Raw genomic sequence first — 12,097 nt, forward strand, 5'->3', positions numbered from 1 at the left:
GATAAAACAATAACTGGAATAGATGGGGAGCTCTGATTTGTTGAGAGGGAGAAAAGTCCCGGGAACAGAGAGATGAGAGGCAGAGGGGCTGACAATGTGTGGAGATACTTGTGGGAGTGAGACACCAGATGACCACAGCTGGCATTGCCAGCCACTGCTTCGGCAGTCCACTGACAGTGAGAACACAGGTTAAATATAAACTCTGTAATCCCCCCAACAAAAGGGCACTTAATGAGTCTGCCTGAATGGCAGGGTGGGAGCTACAGAGAGTGAGGTGGAAACAGGAATGCAGCTGGCATTTGTTCAACATTATACCACAACTACTCGGAGCGGGTCGGTCGCGCACTGAACAGAACCGCTTTCGTCCTCTCAATGACAAATATCTCGCTCTATTTCTCTGTCCAACTGGTTTCCCTGGCATGGGCCAGGGATCTGTCCTCACGCTGAACCTCCCAGGAACACGCTTGCCATTTTCAAACTGGGCTCACAGCAACTAAGCAGAAAAAAATTAAGATGGTGGGGAAATTATCGCCAATCTCGGGATTAAAACTCGTCACACCTTCCATGACTGAGAGATGATGACCGACTGCTAAGTGGCAGCCATAAACAGGAACGATAGCCCAGCTTGAAACGAGTAAGCGCCTAAATTATTCAAGAAGGTCAAAGAAGCACTGGTGGTTCTAGGACTCAGCCATTCTTAGATATGTGGGCCTAGCAGCAGCGCAGTGTCGCTTTCTCTCTATAACGACACCATTTAGTGTCAAGCGTCTATTTCACCCTGTGCTGGTGAAAAGCTGTGGACTACGCTATGCTTTACACCTTGAGGCAATAGGGCAGCGTTTCAAAGGTTTTCTGACACAGTGTAATACTAATACTCTGTGACTCTCATTAAAACAATCCTACAAATGCTTGCTGGGCAGGTAGCCTCACTGTGGTGACAACAGCCTAATAGAAGTAAGGTATGTGGGATGTCTCCATAACAACTCAAAGTGTAAAGCCTTATGCATGTAAAGCTAATTTTGGCTGCTCCTTTATTCACTGCCACAGCAGGTAGTGCCACATACCTTATTTGGCAATTTTTTAATGCCGGATGCCCTTCCTGATGCAACCCCAAAAGAGATTAGTGTCTCCTCCAAAGACTGAACCAGTAAGCTTTTGATTATTAGGCAAATGTGTAAATTTCTACAGTGTGCATACAAATGATGAAAACTGCCCAAACAAGTTAAATCAGGTCATAAATATAGATCCCATTTTTTAAAGCTCACAGCTAGCTCTACCGCAGGAAACACTCCATCGGATATGTGTGTAACAAGATCCTCCAGATCAGAGGTTTGCCAAATTAACAGGAGCTGAGTGACAGTGAGATTAACTTCGAAAAACCGCATGCGTTTAAGGAATCTCTGTATGAGACGTCAGGCAAACCGAATGAGCATCACAAGGGTAAGGCTTGTGAGAAATGCCTCTGATGTAATCAAAAACTGGAATAGAAAGGTTACGCACTGTGGTTTTTATGCAAAAGCTATAAATGACTTTTAAAGGGTTACTAAAGCTGTTTGAATATAGTTCCAAACAAATAATAGTTCAAGCAAAGCTAGTTCCAAAAAAGTAGCATGTCACAAGTTGTCTGGCAGGATATACCAGAATCATTCAACTTACCATTTTAAAAATATATATTTTTACTTGACCTGTTACTTTGCATAAACAGCCTCTGCACATGATCTCACTCAGGTCCTAGTCATTTTGCAGAGACTTTTCACATTTTCGGCTTTCTGTGGACAGAAAGTAGAACACAGCAGCCAAGTGTAATGTGCATTTCAAGCACATAATACAAGCAATGGTCCTGAAATACATAGTACAGACTACAAACCCATAGCAGTGGAACCCTGAAGACATGGGACAAAGATGTAAGAGTAGAAACTAAATACAGATTAAATGATTAATTATTGTGCAGTAAATCTGACTGGGGGGGAAGAAAAAAGAAAGTTTAAACATGTCTGGGTCAAGCGTGCACGCAAGCACTGTGGGAGATGAAAACGAGAAGTCTCTGTGAAATGTATGGCTCCGAAATTTATTTTCAGTCCGATGACAGCTTGTCATCATCCATGCAACCACCTGACTGCAGTTTCCAGAGGCACTATCCAGCTCAGGGGAGGCCAGCCATCCCAGCCAATGTCCCCACTCAGGCAGGGGAATCCCTGTATCATGTTTTAGATGCGGCTTACAACGATACCTAAGCTTTTAGTGAGTCCTCAGAGGTTTCCAGAGGTAATGTAAGGTGATGTAAAGAAGTCCATGCTCATAGGCATAACGTGAATGGGAGGATACCAAAAACAGAAGAAGAAGAAAATATATAGTCTAAGCAGACCTGAAGAATTAGTTGTTAAAAGCAAACAAAAGGCAAGCATAATAGAAATACTCGTTAGAAAGTAGCAGTGTTGGGGAGTAACGGAATACATGTACCGCCGTTACGTATTTAAAATACAAAATATGAGTAACTGTATTCCGTTACAGTTACCGTTTAAAAAGGTGGTATTCAGAATACAGTTACTTTGTTGAAATAAATGGATTACACTGCGGTACTTTCCTGTTTGATATTGTCGCGGGTCAGGACTGTTTGGGTTTTGTTTGACAGCTACGTTCTGTTGTTCCAGGCGGCAGCGTTACGGTTGCCATGGTTACAGGGCGACGCTCTCTCTCTCTCTGCGACTGTGTGTTTCCTGGGTGAGAGAGCGCCTTTTTGTTGTTGTTGTTGTGCTAAGCTAACAGGCAGAATGCTACAAGCATAGCTCTAAAGAATGTAGCCTCATGGGCAGTGTAGTCCGTGTTGCAGGGAGAATGGACTGCCATACACGTTATGGGTCTGTGAGGGCGAGGAGGGAGAAAAAGGGGAGTGGAAAGGTACGAGTTGTCATCGAGGAAAAACGGCAGCTGGAAGCATGTAAATATAATAATAACCACTGCAGCCAAGAAGAGAGCCTGACGAGCCCAGTTGTAAGTAAGCTATTAAGACTCGACTGTACACCGTGTTCGTGTTTTCCTCCGAAACAATAAGTTCCGTTGGAGCAGCCTTTCAACGCCTCTCTCTGTCTCTCGCAAGAAAAGTTGACCCACACAACAAAGTAAAGCTATTTTTCGGCTACCAGCCGACAGGGACCCCGCCGTATTAGTCAGAGGTCCCTTTACTACAGTTCGAAGTCGCTGACCTTCAGTAACAGTAATAAATCACACAGCAATAGTACATTCACGTTGTTGTAAAAAGCATGATAATATATTAAGTAATCCAAAGTATTCAGAATACGTTACTGTCATTGAGTAACGTAACGGAATACGTTACAGAATACATTTTGGGGCATGTAATCTGTATTCTGTAATGGAATACATTTTAAAAGTAACCTTCCCAACACTGGAAAGTAGTGAAACTTTCAATGTGTGACTGATTTATTGGACTATAACAGAGAAACAGTAAATGTATCTAAAGTGTAAAACTGCACAATTTTTTTTAATTAATCATTATTTGCAGCCCTATTTTATATGGAAGAGGATTAGGGCCACCGAAAGAAAAAAAAGTGGGCACAAATTTTTTTTTCTTCTTTTCCATTCTGAGAAAAAAGTCAGAATTGTGACTTTACCCACTCCATGACATGCTGGTCAGTCACAGGAGCACGTTCAGCAAGAGACTGAGATTACCAAAAAGCACCACTGAACGACACAGGAAATCATTCCTGCCTGTGGCCATCTCTCTGTACAACTCATCCACTTAACACGCTGTATACTGCAATAGCTACACCCTTTTTGCACATGCTCTTCTTTCTTATTCAGCTATTTATCAATAAGTGACTTATATGTGTATAGATAGATATGCATGTATATATTGTATATATTGTGTCTATTTCTTACTTAGTGTATTGTCTGTCTTTGTTACTGTTTATACTGGAGCACTGTAACCAAAATAATTTCCCCTAGGGATCAATAAAGTATTCTGATTCTGATTTAATCTCGGAATTCTGACTTTTTTCTCAGAATTCTGGTAAAGAAGGAAAAAAAAGACGTGCCCACTTTTTTATTCCAGTGGCCCTAATCCTCTTCTGTAATTTTATACAGCTGGCACATGAGGAATGCTAGGTTGCTATTTTACTTGCTATATTTCCTGTTTTATATGTTTAAGATATATTCAGATTTAAGATAGGATAACACACTTAAGGCCAGAAGAAACCGAATGCAATACCTGACTCTAAGTCAAAATATTTTGCAAACTTAATATTAAAATGTAATTTTTAAATAACAGTCAATAGACATTTTGTTTACCAGCCAAAAACACACTTTAAATCTTAGCTGAAAAAACAACAATAAAGTGCTTTTTCACTGCTTTGGCTATGTCACTGTGGTGTTTGTACTTGTGTGGGCTGTTTTATTCACTACAAAACAATTCACAGTGCTGCAAAAAAGTATTTCACCCCTTCCTGATTTCTTACCGTTTGTGTACATTTGTCCTACTTAAATGTTTCAGATCATCAAACAAAAATATAGTCAGAAATTTGCTGCTGCCCGATGACTCATCCAGGATGAGTAACTGATGGAACCATGAATTCTGCTCTCTGCCAGAAAATCCTGAAGGAGAATGTGCGGCCATCTGTTCATAACCAGAAGCTTGAGTGAACAGCAGGACAGTGATCTGAAACACACCAGCAAGTCCACCTCGGAAATATAACAAATGTAAGTTTTTGAAGTGGTCTAGTTAAAGTCTGGACTGAAATCAGATTGAGATGCTTTGACTGTAAACTGTGGAGAACCAGAAGACTCACACACATCCCCCCAATAATAATAATAATAATAATAATAATAATAATAATAATAATAATAATGTGCTGGTCCTCCATACCAGTGTGGCTGAATTAAAGTAATTCTACAAAGAATAGTGCAACAAAATTCCTCTACAGTAATGTGAAAGACTCGTTGCCAGTTATCACACATGCTTGATTGCAGGTCGTGGCACATCCAGTTATTAAGTTTAGGTGGCAGTTAGTTTTCTGCATAGCGCCAGGTAGGTTTTGAAGCTTTTATCTCTTAATCAATGAAATCATCACTTAAAAATTGTATTTTGTATTTAGTCATATTATCTTTGTCTAAAATTCAAATTAACTTGATATGAATCACTTAAATGTGACAAATATGTAAAAAAAAATATTATGCATTAACAAAATTGTTAATGCATTTCACAGCACTGTATATATTTACAATACTGGAGCATAAGTATTATTGCATGGTGTCAAATGAGTGATTTCTTACTTACTTACTTTTAAGTGACGAATGGAAACTACATCTGTTTTAGATGCAGATGTGTTTTAAATCTGTTACAATGGCCAATGAGCAGAGTTGCATAACAGGTCATGAACTTGAGTTTGCAGTGTGGGGGTGAGGGGTGGCAGGCAGCCAGGCCCCAGACAGATATCAATAGACAAATCCTTTCCAGAGACACATCCACCCATGTTCTCTCGCCTTGTGTGTGTGTGTGTGTGTGTGTGTGTGAGAGAGAGAGAGAGAGAGAGAGAGATCACTTATGAACAGTGACAAAGAGAGAGAATGGGCACACCTTTTTAAAGTGTTTGCTTTCTGGAGCCCACTCTGTCTCTTGTAATCTCAGGGCCTCTCCTAAATGCATTACTCAGTTTCTATTTTAAATTTGGCCATTTATTAAGCCTTTGGCAGATGGTAGAAAAACCTCAGAGGCACCACCCCATGTGAAACACACGTGCTAAAACATACACACATTTACATCAGAGAAGAAGGAAGGGATAGATTGGCTAAGACGACAATACTTTTTTGGAGAGCACATGGTGACACAGCGCATTGGGTAACAGCCGCGACTGTGGTCATTAACCTGACAGGTGTGAGTCAAAGGGAAAGGATGTGAAATGTAGAAGCACGGGGACGACTGAATGTGATGTGTTCAAAATTTTTCGAACATGGAGGTTCACAGACAGAGCACCGTGACCGGGGCACCTGGTGGTGTCAGTCTCCGGTGGATGATGTCAATGATCTTCATCTGCCTTATGAAAACCTGCTAATAAACTACACAAACCTTCAAACCTTCCCTGTGGTCCAGCCACATATACACTGAGGAAAGCAAAGGTCTAGTCAGACAAGATAAATGTAGATTATTTTCCATAAGTTAACAAAAAACAAATTTCTTAGAGATTTTTTTCAAGTAATGCATAACTACCTCAGATACCTTCATTTGAAGCATCTTTTTTATTTTATTACAAAAGTCCAGCTGCCGGTCCAGCTGCATTGTTCAGCAGAGAACAAAAGAGCAAGGACAGCAGACTTTACTCAATTGCGGCTTTGATATAATGACGTAGATCAGCGCCCAAGCAATTACAAAGGTCAGGGCAGTGCTGTGAAAGAACAACACAACTCTATGAGATGACATCTGCACAGATTAACACAGAGAATCAAGCTTTCCTAATGTCCTTGGAGCTCGTTCAAGGAACATTGAGTGGGTTTGTTACTTTGAACTCAGTCAGTCTGAGGAGACAATGCCTACTTATTGTCTCAAAGGACAAAAGCGGGGGTCAGTCACTGTTCCCTCAGATAACAAGCCCTTGTCACACCATGACTGTATGGATCATGGTGGGTTATGTCACAAGAGCTTTACAACAAGACCTCCTTAGAAAAATACTTGTCTTGCATCTGACAGTTTGGATGATGCTGACTGTGGTTTAAGGTATCTGACTGTTCATACCATCAAACACGAAAGACAACTTTTGGGGAAACTGTAAACAAAGGCTGAGAAGTTGATCAGGTCCTCGTCACGTAATATGTTTTACTTGTCAAAAAAGGAAGTTTGTAATGATAATAAAGGCCGACCGTGTACGTTTATGCATGTGTACGTTTGTGTAATCCAAGTGATCACATTTGGATAGCACTAAAAATAACTGCCAAGATCCAGTGTGATCAATCACTCAGATCACTTGCTAAAGTGGTCATGTATTCATTTTGACCAACTATCGTTTTTTGTGTATTCTTAACAAGGACATAGCAGGAAAGTGTGCAGTCAGGTTAAAATGCACCTGCAGTCAGGGTAAAAGAAAGTAAATTTTAGGGTTTTATATATGTATAATGATCTGGTCCTTGCCAGGTTGTAAAATGATTTAAATACAACCTGAGGTGAACAACAACATTTGACATATTACATCATGTCATTATTTGTTTAATAAAAACTAAACCAAAATGCAGAAGCTGTGTGAACTCCATGAGTCAGTAGCTTTTAAGAACCACCTACCTAAACTTACCTAAACATCTGCAGATGTAGCTTTTGGGTTTTTGTAGTTCCTCTGTAGGTTTTCCTAACTTTAAGACTTGGTAAGGACCAGATTATTTAAATGTTTTAATATTATTTCCTGACACATAAAGCCTTTAGGAATAAAAGAGGTTATTCTTTAATTTTACAGTGACTGTGTCGTTAACTTTTTCGCTCTGTCATGTCCTCTTTTGCTGTCTCTTGTCTTATCAGCATTAACAACAGAAGCCAATGTCAATCTTTCTTTTTTTTTAACAAGACCTGGCTTCCAGTTTTCTTTCTTGATGAATAGAGACAGACAAGCAAATGTGCACAGAGTGGTACTGGATAGTAATAAAATTAAAATCTGAACACAAGCTGAACATGTGGGTACACATGATAGTCGTAGGTCGTACCCATGGTGCGTTTTAAAATCTGGCTCACATACAGGGATGACAGCTGTTGACTCTCTTTTTTCCCCCTTTAATCACTGTTTATAGTCGGTGACATAGAAGAACATTCAGCAGCTGAAGAGACAGATTTTTCCAATTATCCATTGAAGTTATAAACAAAGGCAGAGAGAGTGTAAACACAGGATTTAATTTAATCCGGTGACCAAAAACATGACTCCCAGAGAACAGTAATGATGCTCTGTAAATGCTAAATGTGTAAATAGACATTTGATAACGCCATCAGCATATAAACTTTAGCAGGTCATGTTTCGTGTCATGTTTGGTGTTTACAGCTTGTTCTACTACACCTGAGTAGGACACTGAATAGTACAGGAATATAAAACCTGGAAAAGTTACTGCTGCTTTATATATAGCTAGAAAAATAATCAAAGAAATCTGCGAGATTTAGACAGACACATCTTGATGCACGCTCAATCATCCAGGGAAGTAAATCTCCAAAAGTTGATTCTGTTCATCTGGACGCAGCGTTTTGTGGGAGAAATGTTTCGTCACTCATCCAAGTGACTTCTTCAGTCTCAGCTGACTGCAGGTCAGCTGCAGGACCAAAACGTTTCTCCCACAAAACGCTACGTCCAGATGAACAGAATCAACTTTTGGAGATAGACAGACACAGTTAAACCAGTACCAGTCTTTAAAAAAAAAAAGCATAATAGTAACAGTCTCTCAGCACTGTTAAACATTTCTGTAAATTGTACAGATACCAATTCAATTTTGCAGTTTTGCAGTTGCAGCTTCTTCTGTATTTTTCCCATAAATAATAAATGCAATAATAGATTGCAGTGCATCATAGGAATTTAGCGTGATGTCACACTCTCAACCTAATAACAATGATCGTTTATTCTTTTTACTTTATGAAAGCATATTTCTAAAACCTGCCGAGTCGTATGTCATGAACCACTCTGCTTCTAGTTCAACCTGTTCAATCTGTTTGGCAAATGGCACAGAAAGTTTGCCGGTTAGAAGTCACTTTGCTCCAGTTATGCAAGCCTTGAAGCCATTCCAAATTAGTCGAGACGTCTGTGGGAGCTGCTTGAAAATGGAACACTACTGAATAGATTTTTTTTTTGATTAATTAGAGCAAAAACATCCTTTCCTTGTGCCTGTCCATCCGCCCGGCTGGCTGGACCGCTCTCCACCTGTGAGGTTTTTATTCAACCACCAAACTGAATTGGTGAACTGGGCTTGATTGGCTTCTCCAGGCATTCTTTGTTGCTCTCCAAGACCACTGGGAAAACAGCCAGCAGGAAACCAGATGACAGCAGTGGAAAGTGTGAACAACAATGAAGAGGAAGAGAGAGGGAACCTTGCATAACCAACAGCACAGGATATTATGTGGTGACAAATTACATGGCAACAAATGAGGGAGGAGAGACAATGAAAATGCATACAATTAATTTGAATGATCTGCCAAAGTTTGGGTTTTAAATAAGTGTGGTTAAGCTGAAAAGGTGTACATTGTTTTCTCGGCATTGTCACTGTTAAATATAACAATCTATATTAAAAATGCAGAGTAACATTGGTCGCCCAGTGTCTTAAAAACTGTCTTATTTACAGGATAATTTAAGTGTTCAGTATTCTGATATCATATTTGGTAACTGCAGTACATTCAGCTGAGCACTGTCACATTTCTTCAGAGAAAGTTCGAATATTACTGCAGCTTCTAAGTCCTAAATGCTGCAGACCTGTTCTACTTCAACTGCCTTCCTGTTACCAGTCCTCTTCAGTGTCTTTCTGAGTCTGCAGACATTATGTATGCAAACACAAACCATCTGAACACTTTGCACCTTGTTAGATCCCTGAACCGCTTTCTGTCTTTTCATTATCATTGCGCTGCTGATTAACACATCACCACAGAGAGCCAGTTGGCTGTTCATTCCAGTTTCAAAAGGAATGACGCAAATTCGTGACCCATTTGGTGCCCTGTGGTCCCAGGCCTGCTCTCTTGGACTGAGGCCTTCTTGCTTGTACACACCCCGGCTGGCACTCAGATCAGAACAGCTGAGACCCAGTCAAAGAATCCAAATGTACCATAGGGGGTCCCATATACCTACCGCAGTCCCATTGAGGCTCCTCTGGTGCGTTCTGCTGTCTGCTGCGACTGGTATTTAACACAAGCACATTACATTGCATAGTTACATAATTTTTCAAGTGTTTTAGCCAGACATTTCAGAAACCTATTGAACCAAATGCTACTCCTTTGTGGCCTAGTAGTTGGCAGTACATTAGACATACTTCTTTATCAATTCCTTAAATGCAGATGCAGTTTAAAATCACAATTAAAGTAGTAGCACTTAAAAATGATGCATAAAGAGAGTTGGAACACTTAAAAAATTTGCCCGTTGCCCGCTTGCCGAAACCCGGGATCGAACCAGGGACCTTTAGATCTTCAGTCTAACGCTCTCCCAACTGAGCTATTTCGGCTGGCGTGAATATACGCCGCCATCTACCGGTTATAACAAAATGGACATGTTTCGCTATATTTCGGTTGTAGTGATGACTACAAGCTGCAAACTGTAATGTATACATATAGAGCGCGTTTCATTTAATAGTAGTTTGCACATGTCAGTTTAAAACCCACATAAATGAATTAACTGAGTAATATGAGCATTTCAGTTTATGTCGATTAAAAAACAATAATAAATCTAATTTCATTAGAGGACTGCATATTCCACTTTCATATCTCACGTAGCCTGTGCTTTCAAATGTATAGTTTGAGGCTCCACAAACTCGGTCATGAAATATCTACGTCTGCAATTTTCAACTTCCCCACCAGAGGGCGCTCTATCACAGGACATTAAGTGCCACAAGCCCTCTGGACAAGATTTGAACGCTATTCTTTCCTTTTCCTGCATCCATTAGCTATTACCAATAACATCTTATTTACGATACACTGAAAGATCAGCCTAAATTAGCGTATAATGGCATGCAGTCACATACAGTGTGTCATTCAGTGGATGGCTAGTAGTATATAGGCCAATACACAATACAATATAATATAAGCTTAAATTGATCCCAGTTTTACAATATCATGCGTCTTCCTCTTTACACAAACCTACTACATTTTTCAGTTTTTTTAGGTTACACACCGCCTGAACCATTTTCCTGTATTCCCATATGTTTGTTATTCTCTAATGAGAACTAGCTTTAGACATAAAAGCTGCAAACACTGAGCTGAAACATGCCTCTGCTGAAGTGAGACATGGACTTTAGATGCTTAGAGCCATCAGCTCCAAAAATTCCACATAAAACCAGTTTCTACTGGTTCACATTACATGCACTCCTTCACTGTAGCTTGTGATCACCTCACTGTGTGCCAGAAAGAATGCTGGCTTTTTCCATAAAAGTGTATCTGCACAGATATCCTTACAATTCAACACTCCGTCCTCTACATTTCTTAGTCCTCACATGATTTATAGAAATTGGTTGCCACGCTGTGGGCCAAGAGAAATGGATGGTTAATTTAAAAAGTAAAAAAACAAGGTACCTTTTAGGGTAGCCACTCCTGACCATTTATTCCTGATGTCTGTCCAACTAAATTAGCTTTAACCTTTAACCCCAAAACAGCACCTAGGATAGAAAAGGGCACTTTATCATATCCATACTCCGCTGTGCAATGTTAGATAATAACCCTTGAGTTTCAGTGTAAATGTTACACTCCCCATTAGTGTAAAAAGGTTTTTTCCATTTACAAAAAAATAAATTAAAAATGATTTATTTATATGTCATTTAATTTTAACCAAAATTATGTCACTGGTATTTGCAGTGGCCTAATTGTTCTTTCGAGGTTTAAGTGCTGCTGAATTAGCCTACTTTACCTTGCAGGCTTCATCCCACATGGATGACCTTCTTTTTTTCCCCTATATTGCCGAGGTCTGTAGCGCCTCCCTCCCACGCAACACGAAGCCCACGCCACGTTTTCAAACATGCAGGCAGCTTTTGAGCCGCTACGCCGCCATGAGCCACAGGAGAGCTCAGTGGGAGGGGCATGTGATGATTACTGCCAGGTATAGGTGCCTGCATTCCTACAGAGGGCACTTTTACTGAACATGAATGCACAGACTGAAATAGCACATCTTCACATAAAAAAGCCTACAGCGCCGAGGTTTGAGTTTAGCACGCCAACCAGTGGAAAGACAATACTAAAATTATCACATGTAAATGGCACTACCCACTCATTATTGGCTGCATCTGATGGTGATAAATGAACACATCCACAAACACAATGTACCGTTTGTTCAACACAGAGACCACACAAAGCAAATGTTAAAGCGACTATTGGTCTCACCAACAAATGGAGGAGTCTCTGTGCGCATCACATCTTTGTGTTGATCATACTTGCTGATGA

At 40.1% G+C, this 12,097-nt stretch overlaps 1 non-coding gene across 1 annotated transcript; it reads right to left on the minus strand.

The window, feature by feature from the left end:
- Positions 1-10,100: 10,100 nt before the first annotated feature.
- On the minus strand, positions 10,101-10,173 carry trnaf-gaa (transfer RNA phenylalanine (anticodon GAA)). Its single transcript has one exon. It is a non-coding gene; the product is annotated as a tRNA-Phe (tRNA).
- Positions 10,174-12,097: the final 1,924 nt, after the last annotated feature.

Source organism: Diplotaxodon limnothrissa, linkage group LG5 (genome assembly GCF_057381915.1).
Source record: "Diplotaxodon limnothrissa isolate DT_005_m linkage group LG5, D_limnothrissa_male_GT1.1, whole genome shotgun sequence".
NCBI lineage: Eukaryota > Metazoa > Chordata > Actinopteri > Cichliformes > Cichlidae > Diplotaxodon > Diplotaxodon limnothrissa.